Genomic DNA, 26,895 nt, shown 5'->3' on the forward strand with positions numbered 1-26,895 from the left:
TGCCACTATCTATTTTTATGACCCGTACACTTGTGGTGCATCTTAATATTTGGTAGCATCAAGTTTTTGGCGCCGTTGCCAAGAAACTCAAGGTAATTGGTGGTTAGAATTAGAAATCCTTTTAGTAGTTTTTGCTTGAGTATTTTCTTTAAACATTTCTTTCTTAGTTTCTTTTTGTGTTCTTTTATTTGGATAGATGCTTTTAAGATTTGTTTTGTTTTTCAGGTACTAATTATATGCCCCCCAAATCCATAGGTTCGAAGACACAATTGAAGACAAGAATTCTTAAGGAAATCTTGGCCAAACCTTATCCTGAAGATCAAGAGGAAGAAGGTGCTAATATCGTGAAAGAAGATATGGTTGAGGATGAGAACAATCGTTTGGGTGTCAATGATTTCCTGGGAAAGCAATCCAGAGGTTATCAATCTAGGATCAAAGTATCAGAATTTCAAGCAAATAACTTTGAGATCAAGCAAGCAATGCTCAAGATGATTGAAGTGAATGGGCAATTTGAGGGAAACAGTTATGAAGATCCAAACTAGCACTTGATTCAGTTTTTGGATGTTTGTGACTCTTTCAAACATAATGGAGTTCCCAAAGACATCATTCATCTAAGGCTTTTTCCTTGTTCTCTACAAGGGAAAGCTAAAGCTTGGCTTAATAGTTTAGAGAAAGGAAGTGTGAAGTCATGGGATGATCTGGAAGAGAAGTTTAGAGCAAGGTTCTTTCCACACAACAAGATGGTGGATGCAAGGGCCAATGTCACAAACTTCCGCCAACAGTTTGGTGAGTACTTGTATGAAGCTTGGAAAAGGTTTAAACTGTTGGTTAAGCAATGCCCAGGACATAATCAAGAGAAATGAGTTTTGCTTTAGATCTTTAATAGTCGATTAACTCCTCAATCTAAATCTGAGATGAATGCAGTCACTAACGGTGGAATTACAAAACAACCAGTAAATCATGTTTAGGGTTGTTTAGATGATTTGGCAACTGACTACATTCAAAACAATAGTGATAGAAGATCAGTGAAGTTTACTGAGAAAGGCACTGAAAATACTTCTTCATAGTTGGTGGCAATGTTAGTTGCAATCAACAAGAGGTTTGATCATCTAGAAGCTTAGGTTAAGCATCTTAATGGTAGACTTATGGGAGTTAACGCTTTATATACTTCTTGTGATTATTGTGGGGGTAGTCATACCACTAGTCAGTGCCTCATTTCTCTACAAGTAGAGACAGTGAATTATGCTGGAAACTTCCACCGGAACAACAGAATAATGCATATTCAAACACATACAATCCAGGATGGCACAATAATTCAAATCTCTCTTGGAAACATGGGGCAACACTTAATCAAGCCTCAACTTCTGGTGCAAAGCACGTGATCCCTCTTGGTTTTCATCACTTAGAAAAAGAATCTATTCCTATTCAACAGTCTAAGCCTGATCTAGAGGCGATGATGAGCAAGCTCATGAGTTTGTAACTGAAGAACACTCAGGATCAAGCTAACATTAATTCCAAGTTAGATTCCTCTATCAAGAATCTTGAAGTGCAAGTAGGATAAATTGCAAATGCAGTAAATGCATTGCAACAGAGAGGGTTGCCAAGTGATATTGTTCCTAACCCTCATGGAGAAGAAATAAGGGAATATAAAGCTATGACTCTTCAAAGTGGTAAGGTATTACTTAAGATTCCACAACCATCAAAGAAGTCTTCAGATTCTAGTGTTCAAGTAACTCCTGAAGTCATGGTAGAGGATGATGAAGAGGCTTTGAAAGAGGACACTATCAAAGTCAATGAGGAGAAGGTTGGACATAAATCTACAAGAAAGAGTGAAGCAAAGAAAAAGGTAACTAATGGGCATCAAAATTGGGTGCCGCCTTTACCATTCCCTCAAAGATTTTAGAAGAAGGCATTTGATGATCAATATAAGAAATTCTAGGAGATTTTCAAGCAATTGCATATTAATATTTCATTCATTGAGGCTTTGGAACAGATGCTTGAATATGCTAAGTTTCTGAAGGAGATGTTGAGTAAGAAGAAGCACTTCATTGAGTTTGCAACTGTAGCACTGACCAAAGAGATCACCAGTGTCATTTAGGCCTATTATTCCTTTCAAGTGTAAGGATCCTGGTTCCTTACTATTCCATGTTTGATGGGTGATAAGTTTGAATGCCGTGCTCTATGTGATTTGGGTTCTGCTGTAAATCTAATGCCCTTATCTATTTTTAAGAAGTTGCAATTAGGGGAAGTCAATCCTACCACTGTTATTGTCCAACTAGCTGATAGAAGTCTCTCTTATCCATATGGCATTATTAAGGATGTCTTGGTGAAAGTAGATTCTTTTATCTATCCTACTGATTTCATTATGCTAGACATTGAAGAGGATAAAGAGATTCCACTGATTGTTGAGCGACCATTCTTGTCTACAGCTAGAGCTTTAGTGGATGTTGAGAAAGGAGATGTGATTCTACGGCTTGGTGATGAGCAAATTAAATTCAACATGGACAAAGTAATAAAGGATTCTAAAGAAAAGAAATAGTGTGCAAAGATTGTTGTGATAAATAAGCTCAATCAAGTTGAATCAAATTCATTCACTAGTAAAGAGCCCTTTCAAGCAACTAGAGTTGAGAAAAAGACTGTGGAGGATGCTTACTGTGTACAAACTAAGAGCTCTTGGACCACTTCTATATCATCTCTTGAGAGACATTGGCATTGCTTATCTCAGCCTGCTTGATTTGCTAACAATCTGGTTGAAGACTATAAACTTAGCACTTCTAGGAGGTAACCCAAGGTCTTGGTAGTTACTTTTCTGTTTTGCTTCTTTGCTTGAGTTGTTTTGATGTTTGCTTTCATTTTGTAGGACTTTAGTGTCCCTCTGTTGAAGTGATTCAATTGAGCTACAAAGATCAAGAGCAATTCAGAGAGTGCACATCAAGAACAAAAAAGGGAATCTCCTTCCACTTTAACCTAATCAACTTGATTTATTATTGATTGTTTGTTGCTGGGAATTGAGTGCTGGTTATAATTTGGATTTGTATGTGACTGACATTTGATGTTGACTGTTGTTTCTACTAGTTGCACTTGTCTGTTTTGCTTATTTTAGAACTCTTGGAATTTATGACTTTCTTTGCATTTGGATATGGTTGGAACTGTCATGATTTCCAATGGATTGCTGTCTTTCTGCCACTGCTTTGATTTTGTTTGGTTCCCATTTTGTTTTTCTCCTTCCTTCTTTATCTAATTGATGTGCTTTTACACATTGAGGGCAATGTGTCATTTAAGTGTGGGGGTGAGGCAAAAACCATTGATTTTGTACAAACTTATCCTTAAGTTTTTGGTTTTGGGGTAAATATTTGAAATTTTCTTTGTTTTTGTGAATAGTTAAAAAAATTTTAGGAAAATTTTGAACAAAAATTTTGTTTTCCTAGACAAGTTTGGGTTGATAAGAATTTGGTTCTATCTTCCATGAATGCTAGTAAATTGGCAAAGAATTTGGTTTTGGTAAATGACTTTAGGAAATCAACAACCTATGAGGATTTGAGCCTAAAAGTTTATTTCTTTTGAGAGAGTACATTTATTGTGATTTTGTCTCTAAAACTTGTCTTGAATCTCTTTTGAGACTGAAAATTCTTTTTGCATGCACAAAGATGATTTAGGCATCCATTTTCATAGCCATTATAGCCAATTGTCCATCCTATTACATTAATCATTTGATTTACCCCTTTGAGCCTTAACCTTTTCTTTAAAGAAAATTACATGGTTTAGATAGCCTTTTGTTTGAGAAGATGAAATTTCTCTTTCAATTTCATTACTTTAGTAAGTGCTATGTGATACTTTTTGGGAAGAGTGAAGGAATTGAAAACAAAAAAATTTGGTCAGTGCTTTGTGATTTTGTGTAAATAGGAAAAAAAAAGAAGAAATAGAAAATCAAATCAAAATAAAGAGAGAAAAAAGAGATGTCATGAAAGAATGATTTTAAAGAAGGAAAAACAAACCAAAAAAAAGTATAGATAACAAAAAAGAACAAAAAGGAAAGAGAAAGAAGAAAGGAAAAATATGATAGCTAAAAAAAATCATCATACGGAAAGAAAAAAGAAAAGGTATGAAAACAGAAAAAAAAAAAAGAAGAGCATATGAGTTTGGTTTCTTGAAATTCCTTCATTCTTCTTGTGATTTTTATTAAAAAGTTTAGTACTTATTAAAGTTTTCCTCTGATTATCATTTTTCCATTTCATTATCCTACCTTATTCATTAGAACCCTTGAGATAATATAATGGAGATTGAGATGATAAACAAGCCTATGGTAGATGGGTTGCAATAAATGGAATTGAGTGAAACACAAGCCCTTAATTGTCATGAGATATGAGTGTAAACACTTGACTAGTGAGGGAGCTGCTATTATGATTTATCTTTACCAATTTAATTGCCTTGCTACTTGTATTTTTGGAAGACGGAAAAGAATTTTTTGAAAACTTAACTCTTGATAGTTTGAATTATTTCTAACTCGGTGATGTTTGCTCTTAAATTTTGTTTCTTTTGCTTTGCTTTAGTTGTTTTATAAATAAAAATCTTGAAGATAAAATTTGAGACAAGTGTAGGGGAATTTGATAACTCTCTATTTTTAATATATTTAAAGAATATTTTGAGTGATTTTTTAGAGAGTTATTAATGCATTTTAGAAGATTTTTAAGAGTTAAATTGGAAGATTTGATTTTGACCATTATTTAGGGGATTTTCTCATAAATATCTTGATTTAAAATAAAGGGTTAAGGTGCAATTTTAACAAAAAAGTTTATCGTAAGGAGCACTAGGCACCATAAAGTTTATTTGGGTGCAAAAATATACATGAAGTTGTCAAAAAGGAGCATCTGGCACCATGCCGTTAATGTCCGTCAGTTTACCGTTAGAGGGGCCCAGAAAGTCAGTTTTAAGGTGCATTTTTAACAACAAAGTTTGCATCAAGGGGCATTAGGCACCATGAAATTTACTTGGGTGTAAAAATATAAATGAACTTTGTAAAAGGAAAAAAATAACAAAATTCTTCAACTTCCATAGACATCCATTAATTTTATTCTTTTCGGTCTCACCAAATGCTATATTTTCTCTCTATAAATTTCCACTTCCAAGTCGATCCATCTTTCTCTCATCATAGTCAACACACACCCACACACTCTCTGTCATGTCGTTTTCTGAGCCTCCAAGTCTTTTATATGTATTTAAGCAAAACACATCTTTCCCTTCTAGGATATGAGGTTCATTACTTGCACCCGAGTCCTACCTCCAGTCCTTAATATAGGATACAATGGACTAATTTGAGGAGATTAAAATAAATAAATAAATTACTTTAAATATTATATTATTTATTTATTTGACGCAATAGCATATAGTACATGATCTCTCTAAAATATTTATATGCATCATTAAATTATATATTAGTTTACAAGCCAAGAAAATTAATTTGGAGAAAAAACAATAAATATAATATTTTAAAGTAATTTATTTATTTATTTTTAATCTCCTCAAATTAGTCCATTGCATCCTATATTAAGGACTGAAGGTAGTACTTGGATGCAAGCAATAAACCTCATATCCTAGAAGGGAAAGATGTGTTTTACTTAAATACATATAAAAGGCTTGGAGGCTCAGAAAACGACATGACAGAGAGTGTGTAGGTGTGTGTTGACTATGATGAGAGAAAGATGGATCGGCTTGGAAGTGGAAATTTATAGAGAGAAAATATAGCATTTGGTGAGACCGAAAAGAATAAAATTAATGGATGTTTATGGAAGTTGAAGAATTTTGTTATTTTTTTCCTTTTACAAAGTTCATTTATATTTTTATGCCCAAGTAAATTTCATGGTGCCTAATGCCTCTTGATGCAAACTTTGTTGTTAAAAATGCACCTTAAAACTGACTTTCTGGGCCCCTCTAACGGTAAACTGACAGACGTTAACGGCATGGTGCCAGATGCTCCCTTTTGACAACTTCATGTATATTTTTGCACCCAAATAAACTTTATGGTGCCCAGTGCTCCTTACGGTAAACTTTTTTGTTAAAATTGCACCTTAACCCTAAAATAAATATAGGTAGTTAATGCTAATTTTAAGAATTATATTAATTTTATTTTTGTTTCAGTTTCTTTCCTTTCTAGTTTTTTCCCTCTTATTTTATTTTTCATTTTATTATTTTCTATCCTCTTTTCAGTTGAAGCTACTCGCAACATTTTAGGAAGGGAGGCCTAGAATCACTATTCATCATGATCTGAAAGGTGCTGATGCTGGTAGGAACGAAGGGAGCTAGGGGGAAAATCATCATCGTCTTGGAGTTAGAGGCCGCTGAAACGGTTTGGGGAGAACTCTCTGTCTGGGAGGTGCCAAATTCGTTGTGGAGAAGCTAGAGTACACTGTTTCTGTTGCTGGAGCTCGACAAAGACAAGCAAGGGAGCAGCTGGTTTTGGTTCGAGAGGGAGAAAGGTGCCAAATAGTTCTGCAACATCTTCTTCTTCACTGAAGATAGAAGAGACACCCAGCTGGTTCAAAGAGAGAGACACCATTAGTTATCAGTTGAGAAAGAAGAGCGACTGTTCATCATTTTCAATCTGGAAACATGCGGACCATAGCTGAGTAATATTTTGATTCCCTGTTTCTCTGTTTCGGTTCCTCTTTCCTTTGCTTTTGATTTTCACGATGATTTTTGAATTTGAGATCGTTGCTTCAGAGTTAAGATTGATTATATTCAAGAGTAGCTAATTTTGTTTTTATAGCCCAAAGGAACTACGAACTTATTAGTCGATTTAGCTTAGTTTTTACTAAATTGAGAATGTTTAGTGTTAAATTTTGGTTACTTAATCTTGTGCTTTATTTTCCATTTAATAACTAGCCACCATTAATTGTGAATTTGAGAATTAAAATTTTTGTTGACAAAGGGGATTTTAATTAAGCTCTTAGATTAAGTAATATGGGATTGGATGATAATCTAATTTGTGATTAGGATAGAAATATATCTAATTACCCCATATAATTGTTGTTGAGTGAGACCGAATTGTTTAGCCTCTTAGGTAATTGTGTAAGAAATTACATGATTAATTTAAGATAGGGTTATAAGTGGACTGACATGCACTTGTAGCTAATTGAACTCTAGATTAATAAAATTGAGATTAAAGCTAATCAATTCAGTGAAACAAGGTTTAAGAAGGTAGCAAGAGAATAGTGACTCTAGGTTGGCCTTTTTAATATTTGCTCTAATAATTTGAGAAAGCTTTGTTTTGTTTTATTTTAATTTCTTTCACTCAATTTCATTAAATCCTAATTTTCTCAACTTGAAAGAAAAAAGAATTTTTATTGCCTAATCATTGTTAACTGAGTTCTCTGTGGTATCGCCCTTGATTTGTCACTGTCTATTTTTATGACCCGTACACTTGCGGTGCATCTTAATATTTGGTAGCATCACGAGTCTTCTCAAAGAAGTTTAAATTGCTTGAGAAAATAGTGGAGTTGTGACTGAATCTAAAAGGAACTTGTTGCATGCATCATGACCTGGTGGAAACTTGGAAGGTTTCCTCTTCATTTCTGCAATAACATTACAATGCAGAATTGTTAAATTAGAGTGCTTAAGAAAATAGTAAAAAATTTTCTGCTGAATCATGCGAGTTATCTGAAGTGTGGTCTTAGTTGTTTATCATGCAGAAAACTTCCAATCTATATGGGAATAAAGATAAAGAACACAAACCACTTAACGCAATCCTCAAGGAAGTGAAGTAAAAAAAAAAAACATCATAGGGCTATATGTTTACAATCATGCCTATGCTATGTGTAACCAGAATATCAGCATAAGAGTAGGCCATAGCTTTTAGAGAAACGATACAGTTAAATCATTGCACTGCTCAAAGGTACTTGGTTCAAACATTTCATGAGGTAAATATCAACCTGCACAACTTAGTTTACCATGAAACACATCCTTAGCTTGTTAGTTTGAGGAAATTAAGTTTACCGTGAAATAATTGCAATACAAATTAAAAAAAGTTCAAAAGTCAATTGCCAATGGAAATAACACTACCATTTCTAATAAAATCTATCATACTACATCCGGTCTTAATTATAAGAGCTAGTTGACTAATTTGAGGAGATTAAGGAAGTAAGTTGAGTTAGTTATTTGTCCTAAACAGGTGTTGTCTTTCCTAAAATATCCTTGCTAATCAAGTGTATTGGCTAAAATTATCATTGTTAGAAGGACTACTTTAAAAAAAATGTATAAATACGAGAAACAAAGTAGATTGGAGTCTTATATTTAGGAGCAAAATAAAAGTCAAACAAGGTCTTATATTAAGGACCAGAGGTAGTACTTGTTAACAAAATACATCATTACATCCCAATTACATCGTAGGACTCAAATGTTTGCTGCCATTCATATTTGTTTAATTTAGAAACCATTCACATATGTCCATTGAATTAAATTTACTCCTAAACATTGTTGCATCACAACACGATCCATTCAAGTCCATAAGCTAGAAACAAATGCTTAAATATGATGTCCATATTATTTTAATGATTTACAACATATCAGAATCAATCACATGTATTTATATGTAACAAAAAATCTTCCATATCAAACCTAAACATTTAAGGCCCAAATTCATTAAAAAGAGGTTGTATACTAGTAAAATAATAGGCAAAGCATGTTTGAAATATTCATATCAAATCTGCCACATGTATTATAATAACCCAATATCATCAATCTCCTATATGAGATTAAAACCAAAGAGGCCCAAATTCATTATTAGGTGATCCAATACTTGAATAACAATCAAATGAGCATGTTCGATAAATGCATTATGCATGGTTATTAATGCCTTAGTGGCTTTCTAGGACATCAGAAGTTGGGTCCCAATCAGGTTGGGGCTTGTAATGGAATAATGAACTTAAAAACTATTGTTGTTTTATAAGCCAAATATTTTTAATATAGGTCAATCATTTACTTATGATCACATTCTGCTTATTTTTTTCATGAATTAAGAAGACACCAACTTCAGCATTAACCTTATTCATTTCATGATATGATCAATTTAAAGTAACTAAACACTTTATATTTGTTCTTATCAGTGTAAGCCAAACCGATTGCTTGGCTCATTTAGTTGGGAAAAAATTATGAGAATCCACTTGAACAGGTATATCCAAGGATATCAGAATCAAAAGTCAACATACAAAAAATAGAAACTACCAACCACCACATAATGCAATTAGCATTATGCTCCTACATACATAAAACATAATGACAGCACATTCCACATAAACCACACCAAGAGATGACATCAACATGAAACAACAACTTAAAGGGACAACCCTTCAAATCTTCTCCTACTTGATTGCCTTCAGAGGCTTGGATGTTGACTTCATATGGGAAGAATTAGGTGAAGGAATCCATTTTTCTTTCATAGCATAAGTCCTTTTCCCGACATTCCTCTTCTTAGCCTTGTAAGTTGCAGAGGCAATCACCTTAGACAATGGGGTCTCCTCAACACTACCTAAATCATCATCATTTTCCTTGCCTACCTCAAAACTAGTCTTAGTGGTTTTAGCAAGAGCAGTAACTTGAGTCCTATTACCAAGAGAATCATATGCTTGTCAAATTTATAGGTGACATGCTATAAAAATATGCTCAATGCTGTCACATCCCGCTAAATTTAGTATTGATAGAAGGGGAAAAATTTGGTTAAGGGCCAATAGGGAAAAAAGATTGGCTAAAAAAGCTAGGCATGCTGTGAAACCTAAAAAGGGCTCGGACTGGCATTTTCAAATTTATCAGTCCAGGAAAGGCGAAGTAGGAAATTTTGAGAAAAATTCTGGAAAATTTCCTAAAAGTGAGAAATTGGTGAATTAGAGGTTTTAGAACCTCGAAGGAGGCCCTAAAGGTGAAACATATGGAAAAAGAAATTTTTATGGAATTTCCCGAATATAGAGGTTTTTTAGGAAAACAGTGAAAAATTTAGGGAAAATAATTATTTTAAATAGCTAGAGGCCTTAATAATTCTGGAAAAAATATGAAAAAATCATATAAATATTTTTTTGAATTTATAAAATTATTTTTAGGCTTTGGAAGCCCCAGAATTCATTTTAAAAAATTTATTTTCTTGCAGTTATACTGATAGAGGCCTAATAAGGAAAAATTCAAAATAAATACCTCGAGGTGGCAAAAAATTCTAAAAATGTTTAGATCATGTTCTTATATTAAAAGGTGAATTATCATAATAAGAAATGAATTTTTGGAGGCCTAGAAAAATTACAGAATGTTACAAGCGAATTCTAATCGAAAAAGTTTCGAATGATTTGACATTGTGATTTGGTTTGTGGGCCATCTTTTTAATCCAGCCCAAAAAAATTTTGAGCCCCACATTGGGCCTGAATTAAGCCCAATTTTGTGAGTAATCTGGACCCTTCATTAAATATTAATAAAATTCAATTTTTACATAAATATCAGTAGGAAAGTTCTAGAGAGAGAACATGGCATGATTTGAGAATTTGAGGCTTGGAAGGTAGCCACATGGCCACTTTTGCTAGCTAAATTTTGGCCATTGATCAAGGGGAGAGGCTAGATTTATTTCTCTACAAATACCCCTCAAAATACCCAAAAATAGATAGAAAATTGGTAAAATAAGGGAAAGTGCTACCCATTTCATTTTTGGAGCTGCAGACTAAATTTGACAAGTGTTTTTGGACAAGAAATCATCAAGCTTTAATCAAGGATTCACCAAGGTATGTTTGAGCTTTGGGTTGGTTAAGATTAAAGCTTGTTTTGGTTAGGAAATTGAATTATTTTGGAGGTGTTTTGTTGCTGTAAATTTGGTTAGCATGCTTATGCTTTAGGGCATGATAGAAACTTTAAATACGATGTGGAATAATCATGTTTAAGTGGTGTATGGATTGATTTTTGAAAGAAAATCAACCTAGGCTTCATGACACATCAATTCAGCCACTATGCTATCTTGGGGTAGGAGTTTGTTTTGATGTGTTTTGATTATTCCAATGAGTTTAAAATGTGTTTTTGTGTAGGAATATACTAAAGGAAAGTGTTTGAAATCATTGGAATCAAAAATAAAATTTTAAAAAATACGGACCCCTATTCGGCTAAGCTTAAATAAAAGGGAAGGAGTGTGATTTTTATAAATCTGATTGGATATTTAGATTCTACACAAAAAAATTGTATAGGAATGGACCAAGAGATTGATAGAAACAAAGAGGGAATAATGACGTCAAAAATCAAGGAAAAAGGGGTTTAATTAAGCTTAATGTCAAGCATTAGTGCTTATGCTTGAATTATTGATGAATTGGAATGTTTTTAACTTGAATTAATAGGTTTTGTGGAGGAAATTCAAGGAGAACATAATTCCCTTAAGGAGGCCGAATTGCATCAAGGATTAAGAGGTAGCATTGTATTATAATTTGAACGTTTATCTTGCTTGTTTAATGTGATTATGTTGATTGCTTTAACTGAGGAACTTGTGTTGTGATTATTGTGGATTTAATGACATTGGATTGTGCTTTGGCCAAATGCATGAAAATATGCTAATGTGAAAGTGTTGATTTTCTTCTTTTAGTATGATGCAAAACATGCTTTTATGTGACTTGACGATGTTTTGAAGTTTTATAGCATGTCACATTATACTCGCTTGATTTATATGATGATTGTAATTCATTGCTACTGAGATTTCAATGAAATCTCACTCCCCTCAATGTATAAACAGTAATAGGAATTTCAGGTGGTGTCACTAAGAGCAAGCAGAAAGGAAAGGGATTCACTTGGAGGATGAGGGAGTTCATGTTATTGAAACAATGTTTTATAATTATATGTTGTTATATATAGTTGTAAACCATATCGAATTATTATGTCAATATTTAAGGATAAGTACATTTGAGTAATTGACCAAAGATTATGTGTGAGTATATGCCATATGGTTGAGAAAAACTAGATGAAAGGAAAGAAAAAGAAAAGGCAAAGAATGGTATGAGAAAAGGGATGAAAGTTGACTTTTTAGGAGTAAAGTTTAACCAACATGGATTTGAGAAATTGGACAAATCTGGATCCGAAATTTAACATGCTTATAGATCTCATTTTTATCTTTAAAACAAGTGATAATTTATTAAATTTAGAGTTTTGTACAGAAAGTTATGCCCTTCTAAAGTTGAGTATAAATCTTGAAAAATTAAAAAATGACCAAATAGATAGTACCACTTTGAATGAAATCTGGGATTGATGCATGAGATCTAGATACCAATGATTATTTTTTTTAAGAGCATTCATGAGCTTTCTATAGAACTTGGAATCACTTCGTTTTGATTGTCCTACAATTAGTTATGAATTTTCAAAGTTAGCTAAAAATACTGTGAATAATGAATACTAACTCGGAACCTAAGTTGAAACAATGAAATTTTCTCATACTTGAGGCTTATATAATGGTTCCAATTGTTATATAATAAGATAATAAAGGAGGTATAACACATGCTATTTGAAATAGTTAACAGAGTGTCACTTTCCTACTAACCTTCGGATCAACATTAACACTATTCTCATCAACCTGTATGGATGGAGAAGGTACAGGTCATCCATGCATAACTCCATAGTAACTGAATTAATTAAATATAATTAAATACAAATAAAGGAATAATGAAGACATGCCTGATTGAACTCTTCCATTAAGTCTGTGCTTTCAATGTAAGAGGTAACAGACATACTAGAGTTAGGGAAGTCAAGGTTATATTGGTTTAGCTTCAGCTTGATCAGCATCATCTTACCAACCAGCATATCAAGCTCCTCAGGGAATTCATAGGAATGATCCTCCTAAGTAATAATGAAAATTAATAATATTAATATGAGAAAAAGAACCATAGAACCAAACCAATTAAGAATGCAAAGTCACAGAACACAATACCCTTTCAAGTACAAGTTTCATCTCAGCAGCAGTCTTCTGAAAAAATTGCGAGCAAGCTTATCAAAGAAAAAAACAAAATTTTTCCCTCAATAGTCTTCCACCATGTAGTGAACCTTTTGCCTACCAATAAATTTAATTAGTAACTATTAATGACTAGTGATGATTAATGATCACAAAAAATTAAGTATGACCATGGGATATAAATCTGGGAACAACACAAAGTTTGGTCTAGCATAAAGTTATCTTACTTAGATTTGAATGTAGCAAGTCCTCTCTTACAGTTAATGCAAATATCTTTTCCATTAATATGCCTTAGTTTGCTGCAACACTTAGTACAACCTATATATAACCAACCATATCTAGTGTCAACTTTGAGAATAACACACTTGATAACAAAGAACGTGTCCTATTCATCATGTACATATCAATTTGATAAGTCCAATGTGATTGCTAAAAAAGATCTTACTATAATCGCTAAAATATACCAACCAAAGGCTGATTAGGAATATCAAATACAAGTATAAGAGGATGGTTCTGGAGTAGGCTAGAGACAGTTTGGCTTTGGTAATGCCTGGGGATGGATTGAGAAATTGTGCTTATAGTAGGAGATGGTATAGTTGTGGCACTGGAATGGCAAAAAAAAAAAAAATTAAGTTAAGTGGATATGTTAAAGTATACAGAATAAAACAAAGAAACCCTTTAACTATATACCTGTCAATGAAGTGTTTCACTTTAGGGTATTTCACATTAAAAGAAATATGTGTCGCATGGTAGGAACTGCATACCTCAGTTGCACCTGCGAAATAATTGTGAAACCAAAAAAAAATTGAGTTACCATCTACATGCTACCTAATTTTGGAATCCGCCATAATTAAGATTGATATCAATTACCATCTTCATCAAAACCAATCCTGCCAAGTTGAATAATCATCACAACAGGAGCTTGCATGCTATTAAAGTTCATCATACACACATTGGTAGCACAATCACCATATAAAACTCATTCCACAGAATTTCCACTGAAACAAAAATTAACAAAATTAAGTAATACATACCACATTGTTATTCATATCTTGGAATGAAAATAAACGTAATCAACATACAATTCATCTGCCATAACCAAACGAAGCTTGTTCTTTACTTCATTGTTAGACTTGTACTCCTCAAAATTACCAACTAATGATACAAAGCCAATAACATCTGATACAAAAAAAAGATAATTACAATCAGCTTATAGTATCATAGAAAGCACACAAAAAACATGTAAGAAAAAAAAAAGTAATCATAATTTTCATCCAGCATGCTACCAATAAGGTGGTCAACATGGTTGCTCTCCTTCACTTTAATGATATCACGTATGGAAAAGAAGTCATAAGAGTATTTAGGTATATTTGCAGTCTCTTCCTTAATAAAGGTCTGACTTCTAATTGTCAACTTGAAAGCATGGTTTGTTGCCCTATACTCCTTGTTATTTGCTGAGACCACAAAGTTAGCCATGAAATAGGTCCTTCCTTCTACAAGTTTGTTATTGAAGAGGTTGAATAGGTTCTTGTTCATCACATATGCTTGAATCTTGGTTCCCTATGTACACACGAACTGGTCAATGATATAAATAACAAACATGTAAAGTATAACTATGGAAAAATTCTGTATCATTTAAAAATATTTTTAAGAACCTGTTAGTTAATCAAAAGCATAGACACACAGAAGACTTTAGTAGGAGCATCTTTGTGATACACATTCCACCTTCTAATGACCCGAACAACTACTTTCCAACAACTAGTTTTGTCATTGATGTCCTTCATAAGTGAGCATCCTCTTAAGGCCATTGTGGAGTTGCTGAAGGATTTAAGATTTGAAGAAGTTAATTACTGAAGAACTCTAGATTGCCTTCAGTTTATGTGAGTTTAAACAATTGATCACTACAGTTTATATAGCAAAACAAATGTACAAAAAGGCAGGAATAGATCCCTTAATAAATTTTGAAAATGGGTTATCCAGTGTTGGGAAGAGGTCACTTTCATACTGCTTGAAGTTAAGTGCATGGAATGGGGTGAATTGTAATCAACTTGGTATATGCTTGAAGTGTAAATATAGAGATATAATGTCAAAGGAGATTATTGCTATGAATGTATACTCAAAAAATATTGGAATCATAAGATCTTAGAGCATTTTCCAAATAGAAGTTCAGACTTCTATCTATATGAAAGCATTAATGATATGTAGACATGACTTTCATTGTTCAAATCATCAATCTGTGAGGCTCGATACAGAAACAAAATTTTAAAAAAAAAATCCACCCTAGCTTATCTTATTAGCATACTAAATCCACCTATATGAAAGGATTGGGAAGACTATAGATGGGTGGCATACAGTGACTACTTGAGCAGGCATGAACCATAGGCTACATCATTGGGTTTGGCTTGATTTTCTGGTTCTTGGGTTGAATCCTCTTAAGTCCATATGTATCATGGCTGACACAAATAAACTTATGATCCTGTGTGCATAGTCTATATCTTTATAAATTCAAGGCCCATGATTCTATTCAACATAAATCAAGGGTGCAATAAATATGAAAGAAGACGGGTGAGGCTCAATGCAAAAAGAAAATATGATATGAAAAATCCATCCCTACATTATCTTAGCAGCATACTAAATCCACTTATATCACAGTAATGGTAGAAGGACTATAGATGGGCCAAGTGATTGGAGAGCAGCAAACAGTGACTACTTGTTTAGCATACTTACACCTAACAATGCGTCTAAAGTACAGGCTATATCATTGGGTTTAGCAAGATTTTCTGCCCTTAAGTCGAAATCCTCTTAAGTCCACATGTATCATGGCTGACACTCTATAAATTTGTGATCCTGTGTGCAGAGTCCATATCTTTATAAGATTAAGGCATGATTCTCTTCAGCATAAATCAAGGCTGCAACAAATCTGAAAGTAGATGGGTGAGGCTCAATGCAAAAACAAAATTTGAATATGTTTATCCATCCCTACATTATCTTTTTAGAAAAAAGAAATATAAAAACAAATACATAACAAATCTTAAGTTCTTTTACGCGAAAAATCTGGTCCATTTTACAGTATAATAATAGGAACAATAAGCATAGGATACATGTTAATTGAACAACAAAAAAGCATAGGATGATGCAGAATAAATAAAAAATCACCCACTCATCATATTTTCCTACAACTGAAACGTGTCCATGGTTAAAAAAAACATATAGCGACAAGAAAAAAGAATAAAGTACACAACCATGTCCTGATATATGAAATTTCAAACATCGCACGTGGGAAGGAGTATGCCAACAAAAGTATTCTTTTGGATCAACTAAAAAAAGCCATCATAAAGTGCTTGTTTGGACTATCGAATAAAAGGTATACCACTAAGTAAGCAAGAACGTGGACCATATGTGTGTCTCTACAGTAGAAGTTAACTAAAAGATACATCATAATCTAAAAATCCATGGCTCCATGTACCAAACCCAATTTTTTTAATATTACAAATAACATACTGTAAGAAAGATGTCAAAAAATAATAATAAACCAAAAATCTTTGAGTTTCCCCACTTGAAATTGACAAGTCTGTAAGAAAAAGAAATATACTATGCATCATTAAATATATCTACTTGTATTTTAATATATAACTTCAACCATAAAGTTGCACCAAAGAATTAAAAATGTGGAGTCAAATGAAAAAGTAACCCTAAGTGATAATGAAACCAAGAAAACATGACTGCAAGACGTGGGATCTCAGACTTGTACATGATATTTGGAGTAATCCTTCATTTTTTTTAAGTAAATCATAGCATGTTAATAGATATTTGCTTTCTAAGCATGTTAATTTCAAATTTCATTATTAAATGGAATTGATCGTTTTGTCAATAAAATAAAAGACATAAACTTGCATGCATTATGTGATCCCTTAGAACCCTATATGAAAATTTGGATTTATACTTACTGGAAAATTCATGACCAAGATGGAGATGAATCTGGACAGTATGGATATCTATATACCACAACACATGTATATCAGTGTATTAACATTAAATCAAAAGACACAAATTAACATGATAAAAAAGACTTTTCATAACATTAACAGTACACAAGTGAGATCATAATATCCAAGATTAGATAACAACCCAAACTCTAAAAGCCTAATACATAACCAGCTAATGTTTTAATACATAATTAGATAACAACCCGTACTCCAAAAGCCAAATACATGACCCACTAATTGTAATATCCTAAAAAAAAAATGAAAAAAAAAATTGAAAAATATAAAATAATATAATATAATATAATATAATAATATTTTATTATATAAAAAAAAATAACAAAAGTCCAACTTTCCACCGATTTTCGGTGGAAAGTTGGAGAGGGCGTGGAATTTGGGGGAGGGGGCGTGGAAACATGGGGTGTGGGTTTGACAAAAACCCCTCCCCCAATAATTGTGTGGGGGTGTTAAATACCCCCCACAACCCATTTCCCCCTCCACGGCAGGTGCAAGAAGGAGCAAGAGAGAGGGAGAGAGAGAGAGGAAGTGTGTGTGAGCGAGAGAATCATACCGGTGAAACAGAGGGCAAGCTTTGAAGATATTTTAGGTACATAAATTATCTCTTTTCATCAAACTTCCTTTATAAATATTTCATGTATATTTTAAGCTTCCTATTTACGTTATTACTATCATGATTGGAGAAAATTTTGAGACTTATATATGATATAAGTATTGAGTTTTGACAAAAGATGACTATAGAAATTTAGAAGTAAATAAGTTGTTAATTTTAATCGGTTTAGATTTCTCTATTTGCTAGTTTTAGTATTTAAAATTAATTTATTTAGTGGAAAATCTGTTATGTATGAGATATACCATATTTTTACCGATTAAATTTTAGTTAAATAATTTATTTGGATTGTTTGATATATTATTGAGGTTTTAATCGGTTTAGTTTTATTTATTGGGTGACTGGAGGTTAAATAATTATTGTAGCTAAAAAGTTTATTATTTATGAATATATATATATATATGTATATGGTAGTTATACCATTAAAGTTTTGATTAGATTATTTATTTATAAATATTTGAAGTATTATTGAATTTTTGATAGTTTGATTTTGAAGTTTAAACTTAAATGAGGATTTTTAGAGTTTATAATATAATAATTTTATATTTGGAAATTGTTGAAAATCCTTTTTATTAAGGTAAATAATTTGGAGGTGGTAAATAAATAATTTGGGGTTGTTAGAAATTTTAAGTTGTTGCTAAAATACTTAATAATTTTTGGGTTATGAGAGTTGCGGGAATTTAGAGTAAAAATTTAAATAATATAGAGAAGTTTAATTAATTAATTAATTAGTTTATATTAATATGTGGTTATATTAATTGTGTAGATTAATTATTGGTTGAGCAAAGGATTGACCTTGTGGTAATCCTTAGTATTGCTTTGGCGAGAGGTAACCACTTTCCACTTGTTATATGTGCTAATATGTTGTTTGTGAGTATTTTGCTATTTTGGTATAATGATTTGTTATTTGAAACTCGAGTAGATAAATTATATCTTTTGAGCTATGAAAATTGTCTTGTGGGATTTTTGGAATTGTGATTGAGAAGTTTGGAAAAGATATATGATTTATATCTTATGGATTATACTGAGAAAAGATTGAGACATTTTTATTATATTGTGAATGATTGGTTGTTATTTGGATTTTGGATTGAGTCCTATCCTACCACGTGGTAAGGCCGCCATTGGTGCACATTGGTTGGCTTCTTCTTTCGTCCCCCATAGTGAGGGATAGGCCTTGTGGCTTCTTATTCGTCCCCCAAAGTGAGGGATAGGCCCATCTGTTTGATTAATCCCCCAGAGTGAGGGATAGACTTATGTGGCTTGTGTGTTGGCCCCCATAGTGAGGGTTTGGATGATTGAAATTTTATATCTATAGTTCTCGAGAATTAATAACTGTCCCACTTGACACCTCACGAGCACGTGTTAGTATGTATGATGAGTTGGAGAGTTGGTTACTGAGGCGTTTGTCTCACCCCGTGGTTTAACATTTTCAGGCGATAGTTCAGGTGGTGGCCCATCAGGGAAGGCTCCGGAGGCATAGTGTGCTGATTAGCTTGTATAGCCTCCCTGCTTTTGTTCTATGTGCTGACTTGTTATATATTGCCACATAGGGCTCATCTACTATCATGTTGTAAAATAATACTCTTAATTACTACTATCTGGTATGATAGGGCCGTGAGGAAGCCCGAGACGTTTTAGACTCTACGTGTAACGCTCCTTTGAAAGTGTTGACTTTTGACTAATGGGCTCTATGACTTATATTAAAATGTTTTATCAGTTCGTGTGTTTAAAAGTTTAAGTTTGGTTTGGGCTAACGGTTGAATGATATTTCTGGACTTTGAAAGTCCAAGGCCCAAGTGAACGATTGCTGTGGCTCGTAATATAAGTTTATTTCTTTTAACCATGATAGCGATTTTAAAATTTTAAGGTTTCTTCTTTTCTATCATGGTTAATCATTCAAATAAATTGTTGGATTTAATCTAAAATGGTTTTGAAAGAGCGGTTGTCACACTAATGGTCTAATATATGATTAGATAACAACCCATACTCTAAAAGCCAATACATAGCCAACTAGTAGCCTACCAAGATATCCTAAACTTAAACAGTCCATAGTGATATTAGCATAATCAAACTTCTGAAGACAACTTAGTCCTCAAATCGGCTATCAAGAAGAGATCTCCTAACAGCTATAATTTCACTGAAGGTGGGATTCCAGTATGCGTTGGTGGCACTCACATAATTCTGAAGAGTTAATGAGTTTGCATGAATGAACCAACAAATGGCCCATCAATTGTATAATATAACAGGATATATTTAAGAATGAAACTAAAAAGCTTAATGGCATTAGTACCCAGTTGCTTCTTCACAACTGCATAGTTAACCAAGGTCACCATCTTGTGCATCCTTTCAAGTGGAAGGTATGTCTTCCAAGCTTCTTTGGCAGAGTCTCCCAGAAGAAGACACCTGACTCTATCACCTCTACGTAAACAAACCAAGGTTGTAAAAAGTATTGCATAACTATAATCAAGATAAACTTCATATAAGTAGTGAAAGTTAATGAATTCATACTGCGTTTCTTGTATCACAAATGTGAGGACATGTGTTAGAAACCCTCTCACTCTTGTCTAGTTAGCCTTGTCAATACTAACTAGAAGACCACACACATCTATTTGCAAGGAAAAAAAACAATCACAAATAAATGAACAAATCTGCGTAAGGCATTCTGAATAAAAGATAAAACCATGTTAATAAGAAGGAAACCTCTAACTCTATACTCAAATGAAGGTTCCCTAAGTAAGGCATTGACAAACCACAACTTGACACAATGAGGAGGGAACAGGAAGTTTTTTTCCTAAACCAAGGTACTGTGAAGCAGAATGATGTGGTACTTCGGATAGATAACCTCTCCACCAGTACCAATATTGAAATACTGAATCAAGTACCCCTCGCCTTCCATGAACACATCGTAGAAGCGACCAGTTCATCTCTAATAATTCTTACCAGCATCCTCGAGTTCTTCACATAAAGTGCATGAAAAGATTATATATCCATCTCACTCAAATAGAAATAAGTGACCTAAAAGAATGAAAAAATAGTAGAACATATGACATACCAGCTCATCAAAGACAATCATGTCTAAAGAGACCAAACTCTTCGGGTAACCAAGGTCCCTCTCTGAATTGTCAAAGGTAGTCCTCATGAAAACCTGATCGACCTTCACCACGACCTTCCATGTGTTAACACTAGGGACAACCTCATCGAGCCTATCATATTACAAAGCCATATCAAGCTAGAGCATAGTGAAGAAATTATAGGTGGAAGGAAAATGTGTGTGTAAAGAACTGAGGGAGGCTCACTATTATATAGTAGGAGGAAATCAAAGAGGAAGATTGAAACATTAAATGCAACACTCATGTTACTTGTAATATGATTTCTTGCGTTTGAAAAAAGGTAACCTGAAAAGGTTGCAATAGCAAGCCATGACACTATGTTGATAATTTGGCATATGATGGTCAAAAAATAGGATGACATGGACTTGAGCTGAAGATATAAGCATTGTGCATGGAGCCTAAGGTGTGATGGGAAATTGCACTTAGAAGCTGTAACTGTTCACATAAACAATTACATGTGAGTGGAGTCAAGGGGAATGAGAAACTAGCTTGGCTAATTATATAGCACAGTTGTTAAAGTTATGTATATGTCAAGACTTCTTCGGGCAATCCTATGTGACGAGCTGCAAATAGCAACCTACTCATCTTTTGAATTGGGCATCGAAAAGGTGATATGAGCGTGGAGGGCAATTATTCCCTCTGTATAAGATTAATCAAGGAGAGGAATGATCAAAATAAAAGATGCATATTCAAGAAGCTACATTGTGTTTTTAGAGCATATTCCAACATATTAAAGGCCCAAAATACAAATATATGCTTAAAAAAGGCAAATTAGGTCATAACCTTACATATATAGGCCCAAACACATGTCACGGTGCAGCATGGAGATTCATGAGTGTGAATAGTACTAGTGATGGTCCTAATGGATTTAAAGAAAACTTATTTGAAGTTTCACGAAGCATCGCTTAAAGACTAATCCAACTAGAGTCTGCTTAGCTTGCTTAACTTAGTTTTTTCAATTTATTTTGTCAGTTTATTTTGGATATAATGCAAATTTCCATTTGATATTTGTTCAAGTAACCTCCACAATTGCAAACTTGCAATACTTATGAAACGTTACAATTTTAAAGTTTTTTTTAGTCAATTTTTCCACACATCCTTAAAAGATATTTCCCAAACACTCTCTCAGATTTCTTATCTAAATAACCTCTTTCAAGAAATGATAAAAATTGTAACAACATAACTCTTACTAGAGTAGATGTCACAAATGACTCACATGAACTCAAATGATAGAGAACCTTTAGGTATTGACTCAAGAATAATAGTTTTCATTTCTAAGAGGTTGGAAGGATTTTTTTGGACAAAATCAAGTTAATGTTATTAATATCAAAAGCAAAGTATAGACACCAATATCCAAATTCAACAAAGAAAAACATTCAAATTCTACACATGCAATCTATTTTGAGCTAAAACTAAATATCAATGAAACAATGAACTATCATAAGAAAATAAAGCAACTCCTAACCTAACTAGCAAAATTAGCCAATACCACACTTATTAGTATTATATAAATCAAAACCAGCTACAACCATTATAGGGCTTCTTCCTGCCTTAGGACCATTCTCCAAAAGCCAAGCCAATGTAAGTGCTAGTGAATCTGCCCACCCTATAAGATATAACTTTTTGCCAAACTTCATAGTTTATGAACTTGTAGCCTCAAAATTCCTCAACTTGGCCATTTTCTTAGTTCATGAAGTATTAGCATTTAGACATTACAATATTGAGCTATGGGGTGTCCTCATGAGCTTTTATGTTATTTCGATGTATGATTATCTCATTGGTACCCTTCTATTGCTAAAGCTACTTTCACATTTATAGCTTTTAAACTTTCCCTTAAAGTAAGAAAGGAGAAAAATATCTGGAACACTACATAAACTTTCATGAGATCACATAATCTTCCAGAATTAAACCATGTAATGTTTAGTTATAGCACAATCTATCTTTTACTCTCCTATTTTAGCATAATCTCCTTAATTATATGCACTGCAATACTAAAACAAACATAATTTCCTAGGGGCATTGATCTCTTATCATATTTTACTTCGTTAACAATTCTTTGAATGCTTATAACCAAATCATTATTCCCACATAAGCACAAGCAAAATGATTCAATAACAGTGTCTATAGCATCCAATTCCTATTCTTAGTTCATTGATTCTAAAAGCATAGACAGTGTCTTTCCACATGTTAAGCTCAGCCACCAAAATCTCATACAAAATTATGTATAGAAGAGATAGACCACCCTAAATCAATATATTCAAAGCTAACTTCAACAGTACCTTGTACTTCCTATTTAGATTCACCTCATTCTTTGTCATATTTGAGTTCCATCAACTCTAGTATATGCAACTTGTAAGAACAAAGAACTATAAAACTTCCAGATCTTTCATTAACATCTATGGCCACAATGAAAAAAAATACTAGTGTGTGATTAAGGATTGTCGTAGTGGATGATGATCTTGGTTTCAAATCTGTTGATCATCCAATAAGAAGAAAGTGGGGCAAGTTGGAAAACTCCATTCTCTATTAGCTAGAATTGCATCTCCCCTGCCTCTTACTCATAAACAACTTTCTGACTCAACTTGTAACAACACCAATTATCTTGCTAGAAACAACCATGATAGAAAGAATGAAACCAATATACATATCCTATAATGGTTAGTTAGAAAACAAGCACATCACTGCTAAGCTAACTATGATAGAAAAGAAACTATCCTCACTAAAGGCTATCATGGTTAGAAAAGGCAAAACCTTATAACATGCATTATTACCATGTATCATCATAAACTACAAATTGTAAGACTTAAACCTCATCAATAATTCATAATAGTTTCATATCAAATAAATCACATACAATCCTAGGCCTCTTGCTAACCATCACCGCAACAAAATAATTAATAAAACTCAATCTAAAGTTTAGCACATTTGCTATGACAAAGGACATAGAAACATGACAATGCATGAAATATTTAAACATAGATGTTCTAGGGTGGTAATATGTAGTATACAGAAAACAATACTAACTCAGATCGAGGATGCGCTACAAGTCACTAATGTAGTTTCAATCCTCTAGAGGCTTTTCTAACATCACTCTTCTAGAGCTTTCACCTAGAAAAATGTTAAATAACAAGAATAAGGTAACATCTCTGTAGCTAAATTCCACACATCACACGCTCTAACGTGAGTCAGTGAGGTATCTGATGGATACATATTTTAAAATAGTTATACAATTCTAATCAATAAATAGAATGTGTTTATTGGATTTATCAGCTAGTTTCAAAATAACATCATTACTAGTTTTAAAGATAACATAATCGTTTACAAGATACTAACTCAGAAATCATCCCATGATATATATGCAAATATGAATCCCAATTCTAACGTTATATACTCATTATTTTTGCTAACTTAACTCGTCGGCTAAGTCTTACTATATGACTGGCCACTCTCATATGCTCACCACATGAGTAATATGAATCGACCAAAGTTCATAGTGCATTTATTAGACCATGAGTCCCCCTTGAAGAACTAGTAGGATCAATGATTTGAAACCTAAAACAGACCTAATAGTTAGACCATAATCTAGCTACTTTATCAGTCAATTTGGAGCTTTTGACCGTTTGAGGGGTAAGCCAGTTTAAACTGCTCAGACCAAACTTTTGAGTCAGAAGCTAAATTTAAACTTGAAACCAAAGAGATTATAAAGAAACTAAATAGCCAGAAAAGAAGAAGAACATGAAGAGGAAAGAGAGGGATAAATGGCATGGAAGAAAACAAGAAAGATGGAGATCAAAGAACTATGAGGGGAAAAGCAAAAACCTATCATAGAAAATTCCAATGTTTCTTTTGCCTATTTTGAGATGAATCAAGAAAGCACCAACACAGGTGGAAATGTTTTAGAATTAATATCCTAAAAAGTTGAGGGAGCTCTTGAGGCTGTCATGAAAGAGGGCCTCATGGATAAAAAGAAGATAAATTCGTATATGAAAGAGAAAAATAATAAAAAGTTAGGCTTGAATTGATATTTGCTTTTCACCTTTTATCTAACACACTACATGCTTTGAATTTTGGGGGGAAAAAAGACCTCTTAAATTTCAAAATTACAAATTAGGAATTACTACAAAAATATGTCTTCATTTGCTTTCCAGGTGTAATCAATTGCTATCAAAGTGTAGTAAACAAGAATAATTTGGAATTTTGAAATTCAAGAGGTTTTTTTTTTGGATTTTCCCTTGAATTTTTTTAGTTTTATTATTAATTAAAAAATTAACGGATATTTTCAAATCTTCTCCTTGTTCACATTTTCGAGGCATTAGAAGTACTCATCTATATCCATTGCCACGTCCCATCACTCATTCATCTTAATTATCAATTATCAATATTAAGTATATATATTACTTTTATTATTTTAATTTCTTTTATATATAAAATATTGATTAAAGAAAACTATTTTGAAAACTACATTGTATATTAAAGTGTGTTGCAGGATACAAGTTTTTAGGTTTTGAATGATCTCCCTACGGAATTGGATTTGCTATTATTTAAAGATATGATGGTTGATGGTTGTTCTAGCTCTAGACTTGTTTTAACGGTGAATGAATAATTTGGGCATTTTCCACCATTGCTTATCAAAATGTTGATTAAAGAATTTATTAGCCAAGCCAATTTTTGTAATTTTTGTGTTATATTAGTATAACTAGTATATTATTTTAATTACGATAGGTTAAATCGCTTCAAAAATTATGAAATTGAAGTATTTAATTATTTTTTTCAATTATTTACCCATTTGATATTTAATTTTTTTACATATGTATTATTATATGTGTGTATAATATCATTTTTTATTTAATTATTATATTCAGTCCAACCAAATGGTTGAATCGTAACCCACTAACTCCTTTGGCTTGATGTCCAGTCTAGCTTTTAAAATATTGAGTGGAACATGGATATGGGCCAACTATAGAGCTTATTATGAAGGCCAATATCACATAACAAGTGTATGTATTAATAACTCCAATAAAAAATACAAAAACATACCTAATAAAAAATATAAGTTATCCATCACATCCTAATAGTCAATTGTTTACAAACTCATTTTTCAGTTCCTTTCAAGATACTACCCCACAAGACAATTTATGCAAATCAAAACTTCATATAAAAGAAATTATTTATAAAAGTTGTAACATCCTGAGTTTTTATCGGGTTTTAATAATCTCTTTTGGTTGATTTTTGAGGATATATTAGTGATTTAAATGTTGATCTTGGTGTTTGGGTTGGATTTGAGGTATGTTGAAGGAATAGGTGAACATATCCCTCTTAGGGTATGTTCGCCGCAGCGAAGTTTTTCCAGGGGAGAGTATCCTTTCGGGAATGTTTCGTCGCGGCGAAGGTGAGGGCATGCCGCGGCGAAGTTTTTCTAGGCGAGCGAGAGTTTCCTTTCGGGAAGCTTTCGCCGTGGCGAAGATTGGAGTTCGTCGCAGCGAAGTAGGGTTTTCAGGCGAGTAATCCCTCTCGGGATTAGTTAGCCACGGCGAAGATATGGGTTCGCCGCGGCGAAGGAGTCGGAATCTATATAGTCGCGGGAGGGGTTTAGTGTGCGAAAATTAGAAAAATCTGAGGTAGAGAGAGAGGCTCTGCTAGGGTTTCGAATTTCTAGCTTGGAGGGGGCATTTCTAAGGATCCATTACCTCAAGTAAGTGATTTTAACCTCTAATCTATCTTCTTTCTTGGAATTTATAAGGATTTATGGTGAAACCCTAGAGTTTTCTAGGTTGTTATGGAATTGAGGTTTTTGACCGATTGTTTTGAGTTTAATTGAATGCTTTGGGTTAGTTTAAGTATTTAATCGGTGTAGTTTTCTTGGATTTAAAGAACTTAGAGTTTTTGAAGCTAGGGTTTATGGAAATGGGAGGTTTGTGATTGAGGATGATAAGGTAGAGGTTGATTCTGAGTTTTGTGAATTGGGTTATGTTAAGGAGGGTTAAATTGGATGTTTAATCGGTTTAGATTGTTGTTAAGACTTCAATTGTTCAAATGGGATGTTGGAGGTTGAATTCCTATAGTGGGTCCTTGAGGTTTGAACTCTAATTGATGCTTGAAAAGGGGACTTGATGTTTTAATAGACTTTTATGACTTTGAAGAGTTGTTTTGATAGGTATACCCTTTGAGTTGGATAGAGTTTTGATTGGAGCTAGGAATTTTGTGTCCCCAAATGTTGTTTTGGTCACATTA

The sequence above is a fragment of the Neltuma alba genome, unplaced genomic scaffold, assembly GCF_004799145.2.
Source record: "Neltuma alba isolate B1F8T4 unplaced genomic scaffold, ASM479914v2 tig00013117_pilon, whole genome shotgun sequence".
NCBI classification, from domain to species: Eukaryota; Viridiplantae; Streptophyta; class Magnoliopsida; order Fabales; family Fabaceae; genus Neltuma; species Neltuma alba.